Genomic DNA, 23,550 nt, shown 5'->3' on the forward strand with positions numbered 1-23,550 from the left:
CCACCTTAAGACTACCACTTGGCAGTTAGTGGAAACACAGGGCATTCCTCTCCCAACTCACCTGCTTAGGTTTAAACAGCCCTTTGGCTTTGGCCAGACTCTTTTTTTCCATCCCTTCACCTCTTGAGATTTCTTAGCTTCCTGTGATCTACCCATGAACTCAAAAACCTGAGCAAGCCCAGGCAGCTCCTACTTCCCAACACCAGCTACCCGCTGGTGAGTCGTGCCCTCCCCATGCCTCAAAAACACCTTGCTATTTGCTCCCAGGATAGAGCTCTAAGCAAAACTGTTTACCCATAGTGGTATGTCAAAGGCTTCTTCTACTCAGCAGTTTCCTCCCCACAGTCTGAGAGAGCAGGTTCAGTCAGCAGGCAGGCCGATCTTCTACATCCATCCCCTCCCCCTCAACCCCATTAGGATCTGACACATATCTTCAACAACTGATTCGTCAGCAGCCAGCCTTGTACTTTGGGTTGTTTTTCCAGTTTAGATATAAATTAATATATCTTACCCACAGGGTCACATTCAGATTTCTCTGTGAGCAAGAGATGGAATGGCTTCTTCATGGTCAGAAAAAGTCTGTTCATACTACCCTATGTCCCCTGAGTCTCAATCAAATCCATTTAGAGATACCAGAGGCATTGTGCTCACCATACCTGCTTACCTTTCTCTGCTGGGAACCTCCCTCCCTGCCAAAACTGCCACCCATGAACTCATGATTTTTTTCTTTTGGAGCTTGGGAGTGTCACCACTCCAGAGACCACTTTAGGTCTTATCAATCCCCCCTACCCTCATTTGGATCCCCAATACCTTCTTGGCTTATATCTACCAACATATCATGTTTAACTTGTATTTTGTCTTTCTTGATAAACTATGAATTCCTTAACAGCTGGCACGTCATCTTATCACTGTGTCTATTTACTAGTTATAGCGACACCGCCACAAAACATTGACACTAAGCAAACGGTCGAACCCTGGATGAGTTTCTAAGATGGCTCTGTAGGTTAACTCTGTTGCCTTGCTACAGCAAATATCAGAGAACGAGAATCCGGAGCTGGGAAGATAACTCAATTAGTAAAATGCTTGCCTTGCAAACACAGGAGTGTGAGAGTTCAGTACCCAGAACCTATATGAAAAAGCCAGATGCAGCAGGTATACATTTGTAATGCCCGTGCTGGGAACAGACAGAGACAGGTGGACCCTGGGGGTTCGAGACCATGCTGAAATGGTGAGTTCCAGAATAATGAGAGACCTGGCTTCAAAAATGTCAAGGTGGACAGTGCCTGAGGAGTAACAGCTGGTAACCTCTGGCCTCTGCATGTGGAAAGAGAAGAGGGTGGAGAGGGAGAGAGAGGGGAGAAAGAGAGAGAGGGAGAGAGAGAGAGAGAGAGAGAGAGAGAGAGAGAGAGAGAGAGAGAGAAAATAAAAGGAAACCGATGCCCACAGACCACAGAAGTTAAGACTGTGCCCTGAGTGTGCAGGGTGAAGACCTACACACAGTGCAGCTCTCCGCCATGGAGTGTAAATGTCCCGGGAAGCTCTGCTGCCCACAGAGAAAGGATCCTCAAGAGTTAATAAGGAAACTCGGTTCAGGATAACTTAGCTGGGCTGCTTCAGACTTCTGGAGTCTGACACCAGACGGTTTATTTTTGACATATTTAAACACAGTAAAACTTTGGGGAAAAACTTTCCTTGTGATAATTATCACAACAAAGCTTCAGGCATGGCTCCTCTGAAACTCTTTTGCAAAGCACCCGTGACTTCTTCCATAAGAGTGGGCTCCATTGACTGAGAAACAGTACTGAAGATGAAGGAGGAAGAGTTTGTAATACACATAATAGAAAACTGTTTTGCAAAGTACACGAGACCTTTTTCATAGGGATAGGTTATTTAGGTAAGACCTGGCCCTACAGAGAGGAAAGGATCACCAGGCTACTAAACCAATATCTACTCCAGCCTTCTGGCTGGGAAAAGTCTAAATCCCTCTAGCTGCGTGTTTAACATTTCTGGTTTCTCTAATGCTTAACTGAGAACACAGACCGTGCCCTCTACAATGGAGCAGATTCTGTAAAGGAAGCACATCTAGGAAGAAACCCTCTGTGAACATTGCTGGCCCCAAAGGATGCCATCTTAGCCCTTACCATCTGGCTGTTAGAAGAAGGTTTCAGAGGTGCCCGTACTCAGTGACAAATTCTGTTTCCCATGTTATACACATGTCAAAGTTGTAAGTGCAGATAGGACAGCTTCTCAGACATACCCAGCAAGCACAAAGTATATTTATTATAAAAGAAAAAAGATGTACATGGATTTTACCAGGGGCCTCTTCATAGAAAGAAGTTCCCAGAAGAAATCTTTGTTCAAGGCTAGAAAGTCTAGTTGATAGAATCTGGTACTGAAGGGTAGAGGAGCCATAAGCACCAGGGGCTGGTTATAATTTGTATTTTCTGCTCATCAGCTGCACAGTCTTCCAAGATCAGGTTCCCTTTCTAGCAAATTAACAAGCCTGAGATGATGCAAACAAGAAAACCCAACAGGAGCCCCCCCCCCCCCCCCCCCCCGTGAGGCACATTCACACTCATTCTTTATATCTTGGGCAGACATAAGTCTCTAATTCACCACCATTCATTGTAAAGAAGAAGTGTCTCTGATTCACCCCAGATCTGGATTGTTAGCTGGGCTCACAGTACCAGTATGGATTCCCTTCTCCCTCCCTTCCACAGAGCAGACCTCAGATTCAACCAGAGGACAGGCAGTTATCCCCAAAGAGCAAAGGCAGTTACACAGGTTGGCATATCTTGCCCAGAATGAAGTTGTTTCATAAGGTTCATAGTTGGCAAGATCAGTGATATCCTTTCTGCTCCAACAGACTATTTGGTGCCCTCTGGTATATTAAATGGTAGCCATCAGAGAGAAAGTTCCCAGCTAAAATCCAGCCTGCTTTCTCTACATTTTACAATCAAGGTGTGTGGTATCTTCTGTAACATGACTTTATGCTCTAGTCCTGGTGGGCAGCCTCAAGATTCACAAGAGTATATATACACAGTAGTGGGCTGGATTGACAGTGAAGTTTTTAGCCAGACTGAGTTTTGATGTTTTATTGAATACTGGGTGAACTTATCCCTGCTTAGCTGTGTGATGAGCACAGAAATGCCCAGCTCAGTCCTGGAGCTATGGATTGTGTTACAAAATGGCTACATTATATACGGATTTTTGAAATTAAGCTTGAGATTTGTGTGGGTTAGTGCCTTGGGTCCTCTTACCGGATAATTTGGTAAGACCCTCCCAATTCAGAAGACATTTGATGAATCTTTTTAGTTAGCACTGAAGAGAAAAATGATATAATGCAACTGTTCAGCAGGAGCTTGTGTGAGGGATACAATAAGATAAATGTTTATCATTTTTTTGGCAAACCACAGCCACACTGATAAAGCCAGGTCACTGGAATCCTCGCTGGAAGCCGTTCCCCTGCGAGGGGCTGAATGCAGATGAGTCTTCCCTCATCTGTCTAAGAGGTCTCACCAGCCTTCTGGGCTGGCTGCTGGCATTTGAGAAGACACATCACAGGGTTAAGGGTGCTGTCTGTGGCAGCAGAACAGAGAGAAGCTAAGAGGCCCAAGAGGGGATTAAACCCATGACCTGCTCCTCATTAGTGCAGTGCTCGAGCAGACTGAGAAACAACACAGGCTCCCATAGTGTCAGCAAATACTGACCTACTTAGACAGGAGTGAACGCGCAGGGTTCCCCTCCGACATCAGCACAAGCTGTCTCTGGGAATTGAAAGGACAGAGAAAGCCCTTTTACATGGAATTTCTGGGTCAGTAACTCTCATCTCTTGCTCATAGAGTAATTACTGGATTATGTTGCCCAATTATCTGTACATCCAATAACTGCCCCCTCTCTGCCTACACACTCTTGTCCCAACAAGTGTAACAAGTATTAGGCAACATGTGAGGGCTACTTGAGGCAGCGTGTGACATTGGCTATGTCCCTTGAGGCAGCGTGTGACATTGGCTCTGTCCCTACCGTTAAGTTCCTCTGCTTAGATGATTTCCATCACCCCCACCTCCACCTACTTCATTATCGGTTCTCTGTCCCTTACATGTATTCACAGAGCTCACACAGTCATTCCTCCTACCCTAACAAGCTGTCCGAGAAGCTTTCAAACCTTCTGATGGCTGAGCAGAGACCTGCCTGTGTGCTCAACCCTATCTCAGCACTCAACAGCTTGGATTGCCATGATCTATGTTCCTGCCTCCGAACCCTACACTGTAAGCATCTATAGAACAGGGGCTGGGCCAGATAAAAGCTGGGTCTTATCTGCTGTGTGCCCACGTGAAGTAGGAACTCAATCAATATGAGTTGAATGATTGAGGATAACTTTACTTTTATTCTCCTCTATTAAACTCCCTCAATTCTGCGAAGAAACATCTAAAAATATTAAATAGTGCTGACGTCAAAGCTTCCTTAAATACATCACCCAGGCTTGGCTTTTTCTGAGGCGGGAGGAGAAAGTGTCTTAGACTCATACAACTCTGAACTGAAGCCCCTCCGTTCTAGACTTTCTAAGTGAGGAAGACACAGAGTGGAGCCAGGAGTATGCAGTAGAATCACGTATTTAAGGGTCCTGCTGCTCAGAATATTAGAAGATAATGTATTCTATTCTCTAAGCAATCATTATATTCTCCTGAATTCCCATCTGCTCTGTTCACTAAGTAGCAAATACTGTTTTATTTCCATGTGCACACAAACACACAAGTTAACAAAAAAAAAAAAAAAAAAAAAAAAAAAAAAAAAAAAAAAAAAAAAAAAAAAAAACTGAGAAAATAATAATAAAAAAAAAAAAAACCAGGGGGCTTTGTATGTTACTTAATAATGGAGCTCTTTCCTAGAATGTATGAGGTCCTGAAACCCCTAAGTGCCAAAGAGTTAAAAATTTAACATTCAGGTGGGAGACAGAACAACCTCTACCTAGGGCCAACAGGACACAGGCACAGAGTGAGCCAAGATGACTGATTACCAGTCTGGTGCCATGGGGCCGGGCAAGGAGCAAGCCAAAGATGACCACCAGTCCGGCACTTATTTCTGCCAGATATCCTGTGTCCAGGGCAGGGAGAAAGCCCATGACAAGATGACCCCTGCCTGGGCTGCACAGCCCAGGCAGGAGGGAGCCCAAGATGATCACCAGTCTGTCTTCACAGAGTCCAGGCAACGAGCAAGCCTAAGAAGACCTCTCATTCAGTGCTGCACAGACCCTGGCGGGCAAACCACACCTTAGATGACCCATGCACAGATAGTTGGCACTAAGTGGACTCGGTGGGTTTAAAAAGAACACAAGGAATTGAGAGGAGAAGGTGAAGGGAAAGGGGTGGGGATTAGAGAGGAGGGAGTAAGAGCAGACTTGATCAAAACACATTATGAGCATGTGTAAATATCTCAGTAATAAAAATTAAAATCAAATATGGATCTGTAGATGTCTTAACCATTTACATCCTTTCCGCTGACTTTTAATTTATATGGTTTTGATTTCGTTTGTGTTATTTGTCTCTGATATTGCTGCTCCTTTCCTATCTTGAATAAATTCTGATATTTGATTTTAATTAATTTCTTCATTTTGTAGTTTTATGAGTTGAATATCTTGTGGTTTTTTTCTGAGCATTTAAATATTCATCTTTAACAACTTGTGAAGGGTTATCATTGCACCAATTCATATAGAGAAGTCCTTGCATATCCAAGCTCTGTTCACATCTGCAAGTTTTTGTTTTGTTTTTTCTTTATCTAGGTTACCTGTAAAAAAATAACCTTTACACTAGAATGCTACATTTTCTGTCTTAAGCAAGTCACTTTTTGTTCTTTGCTCTTTCTGTGTTTGTTATTTCTTCCTGTAGCTCCAAGCTCATGCCTTCTTCTATGGCTCATTAGTTTGCAATGTATAGCTCATCTTTCACAGGAAACTTTGCTCTAGTTTTGGCCAACTAATTTTTTATTCTCAGTCAAGCTTTTGACCAGCACATGCGTGCCTGTTTGTGTGTGTAAGAAGTATCAGGGCAGCTATACGCATTTTTAGTAATCAGGAAGGAGGAAGTTGGTTGCATTCATGATCCATTTAGTCCAGCACTGAGGCAATTCAGTCACTTCCAGGCACAGTTGCTCTGGTTGTGAGGACCATCCTTGATCAGTATTTTTGAAATGTCTTATCAAAATGTGAGAGATATTGTATACATAGTGGATCCTACAGTGGCGGATCCTACAGTTTGAAAATGTATGGAGAAGCAGCGAGCCTTTGGGAAATTTTTCTAGTCATCAAAGAGGAAATCACAGAGCTGACATTTAAACTCTGGTCAAAGTGGAGATCCCCTTCTACCAGAAGGTGCTCAACAATGCAGTATATAAAATTCTAAGTTTATTTTACTTTGCTGTCCTTCCTATGAAATTGAAAACAAAAACCTAAAATCCATCAGAATTCCTTATAGATCACAAACCTATAGGTACCCTGCAAAGCAAAAATAAATCCATGTACAACAACATCACGGAGGCAAGTCAAAAAGAATTTAATCAGTGACCACGAGAGATGCCAAATTATCTTTGGCTTCCCTCTATAGAAATGAAATTACAGCAGGATATGGTGGCACATATCCATAATCAAAATACTCAAGCTACTGACCTAGAAGGATTGTAAGTTCAATACAGAGTGGAGACAGAGTAAGTTCAAGGCCAGACTAGAGTAAGATCCGAGAAGGAGGAGGAGGAAGAAGAGGAGAAAGAGGAAGAGGAGGAGGACGGAAAAAGGAGAACAAGGCGAATAAGATCAAACATAAGAGGAGGCGGGGAGATACTGAGTTCAAAGATGGCTCTTTTAAAAGAATTAAAAGAAACAAGTGTCAAAAGAGTGAAAACAAGGACAGATAAGGACAGAGCCCTACAGTTATATGAACTGTTGACAGATACTTGATCTGTGGGGGAAACCGAAACCATCCTTAGTTCCCGTGTTGTTACAATTAGTATATCGTAGTCAAGTAGAAGCAGAGGATAGCATTTAACCAACCAATGCTCTGGTTTTAGTGCACTTTTTTTTTTTTTTAACTTTTTAAGGTTCACTTTTAAATGATAACAATAAAAACTTCTGGGACTTGCAAGATGGCTCAGAGATTAAGATTCTGTTCTCGTAGAGGACTTGAGTACTATTCCCAGGGAATCCAAAGTCCTCTTCTGACCTCTGGGGGCACCTTGCACAGTGCGGGTGATGGGGCTTTCTGTGCTATCTGTGCTAATCGGTGCTCATGGTTAGAGTCTAGCATATGCAGAGTCATGGCTAGTGTGTTACCCTATGCCTAAGATTACTGACGTTACCCCAGATGGAAGCCACTTGCTCTGTCTGTCTGTCCCAGACATCAGGGATTCATGACATAGATAGAATGGGTATATGACTATATGACAGGAGGACTGAGATATCTCTGTAGAACAGTTTGCCTTTAAGCTGCAGTAAAGGACCTTGTAGCCCATAATGCCTACATAATTAATTACCGTAATGTCTCAAATCAAGTGAAGGACTCAACAAGTGTTTTGGGGGTTGCGGTTTGGAGGAAATTCTGTAACCCCACAGATGGCCCTGGGTTCTGATTGTCACTCTTCTGTCTGACAATGTGTGTTACCACACACATCCTTCTGAAGCCTTTGGGCCACTGAGATTTCCTGTTAGAACTCCATATTTTTAACCAACAAGCTTGATTTTTGCAGGCAAGGTGGGAGTTTGCAAACAAAGGAACAGAGAAAGGCTTCTCTGTGTCTACAAAGCAACCAGAAAAAAAAAAAAAAGAAAAAGAAAATGCAGTTTTTATCTCTATCTAACCTTTTAGGATGTTGGCAGTTGGACATAGTGCTCCTTCATGGAGATGATGTGGGTGGCAGTGGCCCTGACCACAAAGCTCTATGTCAGCATTTGAGTCAATGATTTCTGTAAGCTCTGCCAAGGAAGGACAGAAAGGACTGAAGACTGCTGGCTCCTGGACGCTGGAGTCAGGTGTTGAGAATTCTTTCTATCCTTCAACAGGGCAAGCAGCCAGCCCACAATTGAATAGACCTCTACATGTGACTTCTTCTTCTTCCTCTTCTTCTTCTTCTTCTTCTTCTTCTTCTTCTTCTTCTTCTTCTTCTTCTTCTTCTTCTTCTTCTTCTTCTTCTTCTTCTTCTTCTTTTTAACAAAGCACCACCTTAGCTCTTGTTCCTTCCACTGGGGAAGGCTAAAGTCATAGAAGAAATATGGACAACAGTTTACACTACTAAGAGAGTAGACTCTTTAATTTGCAGATGTCTTGGCATACTGTGTGCCACGCACAGTTCACCAGGCGAAAATAACAGCAATCATTATTGCCCAGGTCATTATGATGGTGTTATATTATGTCCGTTGTGTGCCACGAGGAAGGGAGAGAATACACCAGTGGGCTTTTATTATTTCAACAGCATAAGTGGAGTCGCTGATCAGTCAGGACCACCAGACAGGGACTCAGGAGCCTTGCTTTTATGGCAGCCCCAAGCAGGGACTGAAGAGGACTTTATAAGCATAAAACACGCAAGCATCTGGGCCAAGTGGCAATTTTAATTTTTACCTACCAAAACTCAGGGATGAGGGACTTTCTCCAGTGTTTCCTCATTGTCAACTGACACTGACTGTCAGCATTCTTGCCCAACCAATCAAATTCATTTGTTCTTTCTGTTGTTAAGAATGGGCATTATGTTTGGGGTAACTATTGTTCCTTCCAGAGGGAGTTGGTCAGCTTAGGTCTGAATTCAAAATGGCAGTGTTTAAGACAAGCTCCTTCAATCTGCTCCCAACAATAGAACAGAGCTTTGAAGGGTTAGTAGCTCATTTGCAAATGAAGACAGTAAAAAGATGAAGCCAGGGTTGACCACCAATTTGCTTAATTCCAGTGCCTGCTCTAAATGCCATTCTAAGGGTTTTTTTTTTTTTTTTTTTTTTTTTGAGTTTTTTGTTTGTTTGTTTAAGAGACAAAGTGCCTTCTGACCTCTGAACAATGAGAGTTTTCAATCCCAGCTAGCTACTCAGCAAAATGGAGTCCCAGACAGACAGACTGAACCAGACAGAACCCTGAGACTCTGGGTTTCCACACTGCTCTCTACTCCAACGTCTGAAGAGCTTCTCTGTTTTCAGGGGAACACTATGGGAAAGACTTGCCTTTTCTAGGTTTGATGATGTGAACGTGAAGTTCCCCACAGGCTTTAATATTTCTCTCTCTCTCTCTCTCTCTCTCTCTCTCTCTCTCTCTCTCTCTCTCTCTCTCTCTCTCTCTTTCTCTCTCTCTCTCTCTTTCTCTCTGCTTCCTTGATTATCAGGGCAACAGAAGCCAGGATCACATGCCTTCCCAACCACTACGGGTGGTAGCTTTTTAAACTGTAAGCCAAAGTAAACGTCCCCTTCAAGCTGCTTCCTTCAGGTGTGCCACCACCCCAAGGAGAGAAGAAACCACACAGGAGGGTCTCTTATTTTCTGTAATTTTATATTCAGCATCTTGCCCTCTTCTCAGCACATGGAAAGCCCAGCCTGAGAGAAATTCCATATACACAATTCATCTAAGCCAGAGAGTGAATCACCACCTAAAGTTAGAATACATTTAGAACGCTCAGTCTGAAGTGGCTTAGTGCTATGGGAGTTGCTGAGGTATGCACCTATCTGTTAATAGCCTGCCTGACAGCTCATCAGAAAGGTGTTAGTTCGGCTCTGCACAAACTGTGAGTATATTATAATGTTAGAAATACTTAGTAAATGCACATGCATGCGTATTATAAATATCCAGGCAGGCAGAAGCCAGCCAAGCACATTTTCAAATACATTTAATAATGAGTTACAGTGATTAAATCCTTTGAAAGTCTATACACCATATAAATGTTTGTATTGTTGTATTCACCCTCTACAGAGCTCTGTGTCTTGTCACAATATAGAGCTTTAAAGGTGGAAATAAAAAATGTTCTGTTTCTGGGGCTAGAGAGATAGAGTAGTTAAGAGCATTTGCTATTTTTCCAAAGAATGGGGGTTCAATTCTGAGCACCTACATGGTGGCTCAGAACCTTCTGTAACTCCAAGATCAAAGTATCCAATCCCCCTTCTGACCTCCTTAGACTGCAGGAGTGTACATGGTGCACATATATACATGTATGCAGATCTTTCATTCAAACAAAATAAAGATTAAAATTAAAAATCCATATTGTGCCGGGCAGTGGTGGCACATGCCTTTAATCCCAGCACTTGAGAGGCAGAGGAAGGCGGATTTCTGAGTTCGAGGCCAGCCTGGTCTACAGAGTGAGTTCCAGGACAGCCAGGACTACACAGAGAAACCCTGTCTCGGAAAAAAAAAAAAAAATCCATATTGCTCCTTGGGAAGTTTGCTTGCTATTTCATATAACAATAAGATTACATGAAAATCACTACTTTTCTTCTTGTGGTTTAGCCTAACTCATGATACGTTTTCAACTTTACTCTGGACTTGCACTTTCTTCTATAGATCAGGCAGTTGTGTTCTCTAAACAACCCTTCTGTTGAAAGCAGCTGAAACGCTGCCTCTGTGCATACCGCTGTATATTTAGAATAGTTTAAGTGCCTCGCTGGCTGGCACAGACTCCTGCAGTATGCTGAAGCTGAACCAGAATGATACGGGAAGACGGGAAGTATGGAAAAGCAAGAACTGGCTTTGACCAGAATCTGCTAAATCCTGGTGAAATTGAATATTTGTTTTGAGGGCTACATAATACACAAAAGTAGACAAAGCTGAAGACATTTGCAAATAGAAGGGGTAACTGTGTTTCTCATATAAGCCTGTGACCCCATTCAGTACAATTTCCTCTTGGAAGTACAGTACGTAGACATCTTTCTGCCTTTTATGTGTAGGAGTGCTTTTCTTGCATGTGTATAAGTATCAGACATCTATGCCTGGTCTCCTTAGAGAAGAGGGCATCGGGTGTTTTTACGGGATGTTGTTTCTGTCATATGGGAACTGAGAACCCAACGGAGATCCATTGCAAGACCCATGTGTTTTCTTACTCTCTGGGCCATTTCATGAGCCCCAGAGGCACCTCTTCTCATCTTATCAGTAGGAATAGGAGAGGAAAAAAAATCATCTGATGGTTTCAGAACCGTAAGCTAACCATGTGCATGCTTTTGGCCCAAGTCCAAACCTTCTATATGGTTAAAAAAAAAAAAAAAACAAAACCCTCAACACTGAAAATTTAATAAAATGGCATTATGTTGTGATTCTTATTCCCAGGTTATAGGAAGAAAGCTAAAGTTTACCTAAGGTAAATTTATTTCAGGATGACCTAAAAGAATTGTCTGAATAATAGAAGAACAAATATTAAGTAAAGATTTTTTAAATGACAATATGCAGGTAAACAAGTCAACATAGCTAAGAGCTGAAATAACACTGCAGACATAGCCAGTCAAAGCTCCAAAATATTAGAATTATCACATATTAGATATAAGATAAAGAGTGTTTGATCTGCCTGAAAAAATAAGGTCTGAAAACAAAATCAGGCAGTAAGAGACTACCAAAACTGTTCTTAAGAAAAATAACTTAAAAGTTAAAGTGACAAAAAGTAAATGAAATTAAACAAAATGAATTAAATAGATTAGGGAGAGATGGCTCAGAGGCTCACAGCACTGGCCACTCTTCCAGAGGACAGAGGGCAATTCTCAGCACCTACATGGCAGCTGTCCATGTGGAACCGTCGGTGGCTCCAGCCCCAGGGTATCAATTTGACCCCAAGCACTCAAATGGTACATGAGTGTGTGTGTGTGTGTGTGTGTGTGTGTGTGTGTGTGTGTGTGTGTGTGTACTATATAGGCAAAATACCCATATACATAAAAATTGAAAAAATTAAAATATTAGTGTATTAGTTAGAGTTTCTATTGCTATGAAGAGACACCATGACCACAGCATCTCTTATAAAGAAAAGAAAAACATTTAACTGGAGCTGGCTTACAGTTTAGTCCTTTATCATCATGGCGAGAAGTATGGTGACATGCAGGCAGACATGGTGCTGGAGAGGTAGCTGAGAGTTCTACATCTGGATTTTCAGGCAGCAGGAAGAGACAGTGAACTACTAGACCTGGTTTGAGCTTCTGAAACCTCAAAACTCACCCCTCAATGACACACTACCTCCACCAAGGCCACACCTCCTAATAGTACCACTCCCTATGGGAGCCATTTTTATTGAAAACACCGTATTTACAGAGAGTGATGGGAGACAGTGAACACATGCTCATTTTAAAGACTTTATTCCCAAAGTTTTTGAAGCATGCACATAAAAACACAGATGTCAGTAAACTTAGAGGACAGACCAAGAGGCTCCATCCCATACAGACTGGAATCCTCTGAAGAAAATTATAATGAAGCTGAGAAAAAAAAATGTAAAGAGATAACTGAGGAGTTTTCCAGAAGACATCAGCTCTGATCCAAACGTGACAAGACAATCCACCCCATGGAAAGCTCTAGAACATCAGGAATGGGTAGGTAAAAGCTACTAGTGAAGAAACTTACACTTGTCTTTTATTTCTTATCTCTAAACAACATAGTAAAGTCAGAGGTGGTGATGTGTTTCTGGAATCCCAGGAATAGAAGCAGAAGGGTTAGGAATTCAAGGCTTTTCTCAGCTAAACAGGAAGTGTGAGGTTAGCCTGTGCAATAAAAGACCTCTCATTAAAAGGATGCCGAATGGGAGCTTTGTGGTTATGAACACACACTGTGCTTACAGAGAACCCACGTTTGCTTCCCAGCAGCCACACGAGACAGCTCCCAACTGCCTATACCTCCAACTCCAGAGGCTGCGACACCTTTTCTGGCCTCTGAAACAGTCTGCACACATATGCAAGCATGCACACATATACACGATTCAAATAAAATAACTCACTGGTTTAAGTGAATCTCAGTAATATTTTGAAAGAAATGAGTGGGCTATATCTCATTTTGCAGATACAAGATGGAAATTTCTGATTACAAAATCTGTATGCAGACATCATGTATAAAACAAAAAGAAATATTGGTTGGAGGAGATCCCTGCCTCTCTCTCCGCATATGATTTGTCTTTTATTTTTACACCCCCCAAGTGGTTTGAATGAAAATGTCCCACATAGGCTCACGTATTTGAACACTTGGACCCCTGTCAGTGGCATTGTCTGCGGAAGTTATGAAACCTTTAGGAATGAAAATAATGCATTCTAATTAACTTGTTTGTTTTCTTATGTCAATGATCAAAACTTTTACGGATCATACAGTTTGAAACACCACATCAAATGGCTCCCTGAGCTCTGGAGCAGTGGTGCCAACTGTGTCTACCTGACAGCAGGCTCAAGTCTGCATTTACACAACCTGGGAAGGTCCTAATGATGTAGTTCTTACTCTGCTGTAAAAGGGAAGCAATAACTACATATTGCTTTGATTTGAGGATTAAAAGATGATACATGTTGGATGGTTTATAAGTTTGGGTTCAGAATAAATTACCGCTCACTAGCTAGCCATCGCTGTCAGGTATCCATTGTGTTCTTCATTTCTGTTCCCTTCTACTGTCCCCAGCCACATCTTGGACCTTTCTTCTGAGTCTTTTTGCCTTCCGCTTAAAAACAATAATTTCAGAGTTTTCTGTAGCATAATTAGAAATCTCTAGAAATTTTGTGGAAATATCCTGTGCCCCATATTGAACCGGAAATGCTGGAGATGGAGTAATGTGTGTGTGTGTGGTGTGTGTGTGTGTGTGTGTGTGTGTGTGTGTGTGTTACAAGTGTACACCCATGCTCATGAACTCTCAGCTCAGATGGAGGTGTCAGGTGTTCTGCTCCATCACTTTCCGTCTTGTTCCCTTAAGACAAGATCTCTCGCTGAACTTGGAACAAGGCTGGTGGCCAGGAAGCCCCAGTGAGCCTCTTTCTCCTCATCTATGACTTACATACACACAGCACCCAGATTACAGGCATAGAGACAACAGCCAGCTTTTTATGTTGGTGCTGGGATTGATCTCAGGTTCTGATGCTTGTATAGCAAGCATCTTTATCCACTGGAACATCTCCTCAGCCCTGTTTGTGCCTGTGGAGAATCTCTTGGTTGTCATAATGTTTGACAGACACTTCTAGCAACTGCTGGAGGCTGGGAAGTTAAGTGTCAAGAAACACTCCTTCACTGTCACCTCCCTCTGGACCTTCTGAAACTCTACTTCATTTTCAAGGCATGACTTCTCTCCTATACACTGGATCTTTGTTATCCATTTTAGTCCAAGCCATCTCTCTCGAAGCACATTAAATACACTGATTAGCTTCTCATTTTTGGTGTCTTCGAAGAAGAATGTTTTACTATTTCTCTTCTATGAAGGCAGATTCGTTTAGCAATTAAGGATGTAGACTGGCTGCTCTTCCAGGGAACCTATGTTAATAACCCAGGGCTCACATGATGGCTCACAACTGAATGTGGCTGCAGTTCCAGAGGATCTGATATCCTTGTTGTGGGGGTTCCACCAGAGACAACTATTTGGACATTAGTGTAAGCCAATAGAAAGTCCCAGCAACTACAGTGGGTGTTGGGGATCCCCTTCTCAGAGTGAGCTTTTAAGCACAAAAACCACGTCTCGGGTTGTCATACTTCAGTTAACAAGAACAGCTAGCCAGAAGCAGAACTATAGGAGCCAAAAAGCAAGGTTAGTACATTTAAGGACTTTCCCAGAACTACGGACTTTGATGAACGAGGTCTCTGTTTTCATTTTGGCATGTGGTGCTATCTATCTACATGCTGAGTTTTATGGCCTAAACAACACCTCCATCATGGTGTTAGTTGTGCTAAGGTCTGGGGGCCTGTTACAGCCTTTCTCTAGCTTCTACAGCACTGGACATACACAGGATGCACAGATACATACAGTCAAAACACCTGCACATGTTGCCGGGAAATATTAAAAAGAGCCGCAAGTTCCCGCGCTATACTCAGCTACTCTCTTCCCTGGCGGGCTGGTCTACCATACACTGCCGGGCAGTGGCTGGCCTGTTCTTATCTCGTGGAGAGTCTCTGACTCAGAGCTCCATAATCTCTCCACCCAGCTTGCTAAGTTCCCACTGGTGGGTCACAACACAAACTTAGTTCAGAAACAATGGTAACTCAATCACTGGGTGCAACAACCAGAATCCTAACCTTGTAAACCATATTAAATCTAATTCCTCCAGTGGCGAATCCTGGTGGATTTGCCATCTAATTTGGGAGACACTTGTAGCTACATTCTGTCCTCCCACTATCCCTGTCCAAAGCCCCTATCTCTCTCCTGCTTCCTCTCTCCCTTGTCCAACCTGAAAGTCCCGCCTACTTGCCCAGTGATTGATCCCTTTATTCACTGGGGAAGGTTCACAAGAAGTCACCTGAGTACTGACTTGTCCCTCATTCCAGACAGCCCTTCCTGTGAAAGCAGAATTAACATGAAAACACAGGAAACACCAGGGCCATCCACAACATGCACACACACATATATGTGTGTATATATATATATATATATATATATACATATATGTATATATAATATATAATATATAATATATAATATATAATATATAATATATAATATATAATATATAATATATAATATATAATATATAATATATAATATATAATATATAATATATAATATATAATATATAATATATAATATATAATATATAATATATAATATATAATATATAATATATAATATATAATATATAATATATAATATATAATATATAATATATAATATATAATATATAATATATAATATATAATATATAATATATAATATATAATATATAATATATAATATATAATAAATATATAATATATAATATATAATATATAATATATAATATATAATATATAATATATAATATATAATATATAATATATAATATATAATATATAATATATAATATATAATATATAATATATAATATATAATATATAATATATAATATATAATATATAATATATAATATATAATATACAATAAATATATAATATATAATATATAATATATAATATATAATATATAATATATAATATATAATATATAATATATAATATATAATATATAATATATAATATATAATATATAATATATAATATATAATATATAATATATAATATATAATATATAATATATAATATATAATATATAATATATAATATATAATATATAATATATAATATATAATATATAATATATAATATATAATATATAATATATAATATATAATATATAATATATAATATATAATATATAATAAATATATAATATATATATCCTTTAAGGAAAAGAACATGAACTAGAGAGCAATAATGTCTAGGTATGAATCCTACATCCATCAGTCTCCTAGCAAGTAACATGTATCTTAAACCTCTCTTTGCCTCTGTTTACACATCTGTATAATAGAAATGAGAAGAACACATTTATCAACATCTGTGAGGTCTGAGCCCTAGAATGGTACTTGGCACAAAGCAAGCACAGTATAGCTGCTGGTAACTATTATTTTATTACTCTATTATACTATATTATTCCTTATCTTCAATCTATGATGTCAGCAATCTGCTGGCTGCTTCATAGGCCTTCCTGGTTGACTGGATGATTGGTTTATTCATCCAAGAGTCCCATTTTTATTATTGCAGCTTTCAAATGTTCATTGGAAGAATCAAGTAAGTCATGAGTACTGACATTAAACAGTAAAATACCTCTGCGTGGGAGGAAACACTAACTTCTTCATTGTTTCAGGCCAAGAATGTGGGGCTCGTGTTCCAGGATGCTTGACAGAGTGTTTAGTCCCATATGTTCCTGATCCCTGTCTTCTTCCTGGTCCAATGACATTGGAGTACAAGGACACAGGACCTCAGGACCCCATCCACCTCTTTCTACTTCCTAATCCTAAAGAGATGTGAGGATGAGCTCAGATAGTCAGAGCCTCTGAGGTTCTATCGGATTCATGTTCTTCTTAACGGTTTTCTTTAAAAAGATACTTGTTTCCTGCCAACTTCTGGTGGCTGCCCTCTACTGCTTGCCCTTTCCTTTCCCAGAAGCCCACAGGAACATTAGCCTAAGTTTGCATCACTGGCAGGGGTCCTACCTCTGTTGGCCCTAAGCTCAGGGTGGCTGATGGAGCCTGCCCATCCAAACATAGAGGCATCCAAAGCTGGAGCTGATGACACCCCAGCCTGCCGTGGAAGGAACATGAGGCGCCTGGAGTCCTTATACAATAAGGCAGAAAGAGAAGGTGCTTGAAGGTGAAAAGACAGGATCCCACAGGCATGTTCTGGGCTTGTTTTACTTTGTTGATGTAAGAGGGAGGTTTTATTGATTATGCAGTTGCAAGCCAGCCAAAGTAACCAAAAGCCCATGCAGAAAAACCTGTGCCCCTTTGAACTACATAAGGCATCATCTGAGACTACCCAGCAAGGCAGTAGCCAACCAAGTTCAAGATTCCAAGTAACTGGAAAGCTCTCATGGTGGATAAAAGGATCCAGGCTCAAAATAAAGAGAATGAATACATTTATTTTTATGGCACCCCAGTAAATGCCCCTAAACTAAGGTCTGTAAAGGAAGTCTCCAGGGTGTCTTATAATTGCTATGTAGTATGAACAGTTTTCTTAACACATTAGTAAACAAGTCTCTCGAGCTTGTACAGACTTCTCTTATGCAGCAGCCCCTCCCATCCCAGGCACCTTTGGCTCTCCACTGTCTCAGGCTCCAAACCCCTACCTTGCCCTGCCTTGCCCTGCCCTGCATCCCAACACAGAGGAATCTCATTTCCCTGATGTGTTAATAGATCCAAGGGTTTAATTGTGTTAGCAGATTTATGCACCAAGCTTTATAACTTAACTTTGAGTCAGTTGAGACTCATTTTCCAAACCTACATCAATTAACAAATGTTGAAAATTCCCTGTACTCATGGCAAGACCATGAAGGACAGAAACAAGACGGGAAAAAGAAGTCTTTAGGGACTCCCACATCAGGTGCTAAGAAGCACTGCTCGCGTGGGGCCGTGGAAAACCTCTCATCCATTGCCACGAGCTCACCTTGGGCTTATGGTCTTATGTAGTTGCAAGCCAGCCAAGGTAACCAAAAGCCCGTGCAGAAAACCTGTGCCCCTTTGAACTACATAAGGCATCATCTGAGAATATCCAGCAAGGCAGTAGCCAAGTTCAAGATTCCAAGTAACTGGAAAGAAGGACCTATCATGGCAGTGTTCACACGCATCTCTCATCTGGACCCTCATCTTTCAGATACTGATCCATGTACGTATCAAAACAGTTTGGAAGCAGCGGCGCTCGGGCTACAGTTTCAGATTGTTTCGATTTGCCGTGGTGAGCACAATGTTCTCCTCCTCCAAAGTGGGTGTCTTTTCTGGAACATACAAATGAGTAATGTTACAAAAATAACAAGAAAGAAAGAAAAAGAAAGAAAGAGGAAGGAAGGAAGGTTGATTAATGAGCTGAATTTAAGAACGGCAAATTTCTTCTGGATTCTCTGAGTAAAGCCAAAGTCAACTCCAGGGTCCCTAAAGAAGGAAAAGGATCAGACGCAGGCCAATGAGATGCAGTTAGACTTCAGTTCAACATGGCTGGATCTGAAGTTGAAGAGGTTCATGAAGAAACCTGGGCAGCTCCTGAAACAAAGGCAAAGAACTGGATTTACCGCAAAGTCTCCAGTGAGAAAACAGCCCTGTCAAAACCTTGCTTCTAGCTCAGCCCGATCCCTCCTGGATCTTGCTGTTCAGAAGGAGAATGCCTCTGAGTTAGATTGTCACTAACTTAGTAGTAACTGTGTTTCAACAGACACAGGAACTCATATACTTAGTTAATGCCACAGGCCATCCATGTACATGACGATGCAGGGTAAAAGGAACACACACACACACACACACACACACACACACACACACACACACCACTCATGCTGGCAGGTTTTAGCCTTTTACCTTTCTGTTTATAATGCCTTCTCCTTTCAAACCCTGCCAGGATAGGAGCAGTTGCAGTACATGACTGGACCAGGAGATACTGGAGTGCTCACAGAGGTATTGTATATACTGCCTGGAGATAAAAGTCTAATTGTGCAATGGAGAATGGAAAGCTCATTAAAAGCGAACTGGCGGTGGCTCAGCCCGTAAGGTGTCCACCTGCAGAGGGTGCGCGTCTCTTTGTGCGCGCGTTCGAATTCCGCCCGCTCCTCGCGCTCTCCTCCCACGTCTCGTGGGGGGGGGGGGGAAGAAAGAAAAGCTCATTAGATCTCTGGCAAAGAAGGTGTCTTTAGAAGACAGTTGTCCTTTTGATGACAAAGTTAATAATGTTCAGATTTGTAAAATGAGGGCATGGGGTAAAACAGGTGCAAACAGGTGGATCTAGAGACAACGCGAAGGAGTGGTTTGAAGTTGCTGAGAGAGGGCCCATTGGTCACATCCATCTCTGGGATCCTAGCAAAGAGAGCCGCTCAGAGTGTCAATTGAAGGTGACTGCAGAGGTGGAAGTAGCCCCAACCTTCAACAGTCCCAGAACTGAGTCAATCTGAAAAAGATGTAACTAAAGTATCTGCTTGACTGTACCCTGAAGCTATGGTCAGAGTGAGCTGCTGTCTGTGAGGAAACTGTATCCATTGTCAAAGCTGCTTCAGAAGAGGGCTCCACCCCTTGCCTGCCAATCACAGCCTCCCTCCCATACAGAAAAACGAAGAAATGCCCTTTAGCTCATCTTTTCATCATATATTCGTTTCATTTAAATGATTCCAGAGTAACATAAATGAAGCAGTAGTATGCTGCAGCAGGGTGTAGCAAAAGCAGCAGAGTCGTAGCTGTGCTTAGAATCACGACTCTCCCTCGTCTGGTAAACAGACAAACGATTTATGTCATTTCACTCCTGAGTATTCAGAATGCCTGTATTTTTTTATTCTTACGATTTCCTGTTTCTGAAATACGGTCTTGCAAGTAGCCCAAGATAGCCTTGAACTTCTTATCCTCTGTGTCCATGTCCTGAATACTGGGCTTTCAGTAGATGCCACCACAGCACGCTTGATCGTCTGTACCTTGTCACAGAGTGTGTGTAATACACAGCATCCTCTTTCTTTACTAAACCTCAAAATGATGACCAGAATCTTCATTAATGTGTTCATTTTATAGAGGAAGAAACTAAAGCCCAGAGAGAACATGAATGGCTCTCTCAGGTTACCTACTTTCCTGCACGGATTTGAACTCAGATCTCAGGTCCTCCCTGTAGCACCGTATGGGCCTCTCTGCATTCACAGAGCACAGGGGTCTTTGTTTGCTAGAATGCTCTTTGTTACTGACTTCTGTTGGGCTTCCAGCGAATTAGAAAACAAACAATTGTTGATTCTCTGCTTGTGCAAGGCAGCCCTGTGTGCAGAGCTAGGTAACTCAACCCTCAGCCGCTTGGCCTTGCCAGTCCTAGAAGAACACAGGTCCCAACAGGCTTAGTTTCCCAGCTTTTATCAACTTCTTATCCCACAGTTTAGTGAATACAATCGTACAAAAAGCACGCAGAAGGACACAAAGACAGGAGACAAATAGCAAGAATGTATCTTGATGACACATGTTATACAAAACTATTTTTAATGTACGTGTTGGTATTGTGATCTTTACAGATGTCAAGACTAATGTTATTTTTTGATTAAATTATTATCAACTATGACTAAAAGGCATCATGGATTAAAGAATAAGAGTATGCCCTTTTAAAAAGTGCCCGTTGATTTACCTTCAGTTTCTTGGCTCCTTTTGCCCCCCAACTAAGGACTAAGAATACTTGAAAGGAACAGAAGGAAGGCACTGAGAAACAAAGAGGCTGGTGGGAAGAAACAAAGAAACAGCTGGTGGGACTAAACCTTGAAAAGGGAGTCACAGAAGAGAGAGAAAGGGGGTCTTTTGCCTTCAGCACTCTTAAAGGGAAGGGCTGTAAAATGGGAGGGGTTTGAGTTCATATGAAGACCCAGGATGGGGGATTGCTCTCCAGATAAAGACTGAATGAAAATGAAAGGGTTAAAGTGGAAACCGAAGTGAGAAGTTCACTTGAGACCTCTGTGCCCTAGCACTGTGATTTCATTTAACTCAAGTTTTATTATTAATTAGGACGTGGGCTTCGTGCAAAGCTAAGCGTTAACTTGGAGCCAGATAAGCTGTAAGGCTACCATGGCCCCCTAGAGATAAGTGTAATAAACACCCTATTAAAAAGATAACCTCGGGGACACCATTTCACTGGCTCCGTGGGATACTGACAGTTTTGTACACAACTTAATTTCACTTCAGCATCCCTGAATCACACAGGACTTACTGACAGGCACCCAGTTTATTACTGTTATTTTAAATCACTGATAAAATATCATAGCTCACAAGGAAACCTGCGTAGAAACCGTGCAAAAATAAACTGACTGGAAAATCACTACAAAGGAAGGAGGACTTGGAGAACTTGGACTTCGGGGTATGCTTCTTCCAAAATCAAATACAGCAAGCAGATGAAAACAAAGTCTCTCATAGTTATTTAAAAGTCTGCATTTTTCTCCCATTAACTAGACAGACTTCCTTCTTCCAGGATCTCTGGAACCATTCTTTCTGCTCCCTTCATTGGTAGTCTAAACAAGCCTTTGACATGTATGTATTTGTATATACATTTAACTGTTTAAAATGAGTTTGGGGTAGCAAGATTGCTCAGCGGATAAAGGTGTTTGTATGCAAGCTGATGACTTGAGTTCAATCCCCCGATAAAGGTGTTTGTATGCAAGCTGATGACTTGAGTTCAATCCCCACAACCCACATAAACGTGAAAGAATAAACCCAACTCCACAAATTTGCCCTCTGAGCTCCACAGGCATGCCACTGTGTGAGTTCTAAACACACACACACACACACACACACACACACACACACACCCCAATAAATAAAAAGCTTAATTAAAGTAAAAATGTATACACTGACAACACTAATAAGTATTTAACAATATCTTAACATTATGTTAAGTATTCTGTGAACACAATATTATTTTTCTCCTCACCACTAATTCAGTTTGAAGAAACTGAGGCCCGGAATAGCTAAGTAATATTTTAGAATTATCTACAAAAATGTAGAGCATTGTGAGCTGCCACATTGTGCCATGTGTCCTCTGCTAAGGTACAAAGACAGTGCCTTCCACCCCCCGGGGGGGTGTCTTTCATGGAAGGTAAGGTAGATGCTAACCATGGAGAGAATGTGGAAAGCTGTTAGAGAACCAATCTGTGGTGTTCTTGTAAAACGGCTGGGCAGAGGTCATGAGACCCATCAGCAGATCCCCAGTGCAGTGGCTTTCTGAGGCTCCCCGTCCTTGCAAGCAGATGGCCAGCCTCGTTTGTTCCACTTCTTAGCTCCAAACTATGCTTCCAGCTGCCACTATTTCCCTTTTGTCCTAGATCTATTTGGCTTTGAGATTTTTATCTGCATGCTTTTGTCTCTGACATAATGATAAGGCAGTGTTTAAGTTGGGCTCTGGTTCTCATTTATTTTTCTGGCACTCGTCCCGGAGATCAACTAAGAAGAACAACGCATACACTCATAAGATGCCAATGGCTTGATTCATATCAGAACCAACTGACAGTAGAGTTCACAGTTCCTTTTCTAGCTACCAGCCACCTTCCCCACAGTACAGCATATGGACACAACCTTTGTGGACATGCCCCCAACTTGCCTCTCAGATGAGTTTTACACACAGATTACTAGTGGCAACTAGTGGACTACTCTAAACAATACCCATGTGAAGAACAGAATCCTCCTGACACTTTGACACTGTCAGTCTTGGGTCTGAGACATAGAGAAGATTACAGAGTGGACCCCGGCACCTGCACCTTCTCTGTCAGTTGTTGTCACATGAGTGCTACCTTTTAAGCTTCAACGTGAGTCTATCATTGTATGATGACTTCCCCTGACATATTTAGGGGGTGTTCTCCCCGAGATCTTCACTGCTTCTTCTGGGGCTCTGGAAAACTAACTTCTCTGAATGTCAATTTCTTTGCCCCAGTGAAGGCTTTTTCTGAGTCCCCTCTGATTCTGGTTCTCTGTGATCTTACATTATATCTAGGTTTGTCAGTGTTTTTTGCCATCAGCTTTAGAAAAGAGAACTCTTTCTTCTATGTTACAGCGGTACTTAGTAGTGTTAATAGCTCACTCAAGAGAAGGCAAACAAGGAAGTGGAGACTGGAGCAGCAAGTGGATGAACAGAGACTGGGCTGCACCTCTCTATTTTAAGCATTGTATTAAGAGCTTTATATAGTCACCTCATTCACTTGTCATAGCAGCTTCAGAGAGAAGCTGTTGTTGTCTCTACACTAACGACATCGCTGATACCTCGAGACTCAGAAAGCAAACTACTTTTCCAGTCACTCGGCTAATACATGAAGAGGCCACCATTTAAACTCATGTTTGTCTGGCGTCAAAAGCTCGTGTACTCTCCCTCATACAGTTCCATACCTTCCCTTCTCACTGGGGTCCTTTGAAGTAAATAATAAAGGATATGTCCTTGATATCAT

The sequence above is a fragment of the Arvicanthis niloticus genome, chromosome 27, assembly GCF_011762505.2.
Source record: "Arvicanthis niloticus isolate mArvNil1 chromosome 27, mArvNil1.pat.X, whole genome shotgun sequence".
NCBI lineage: Eukaryota > Metazoa > Chordata > Mammalia > Rodentia > Muridae > Arvicanthis > Arvicanthis niloticus.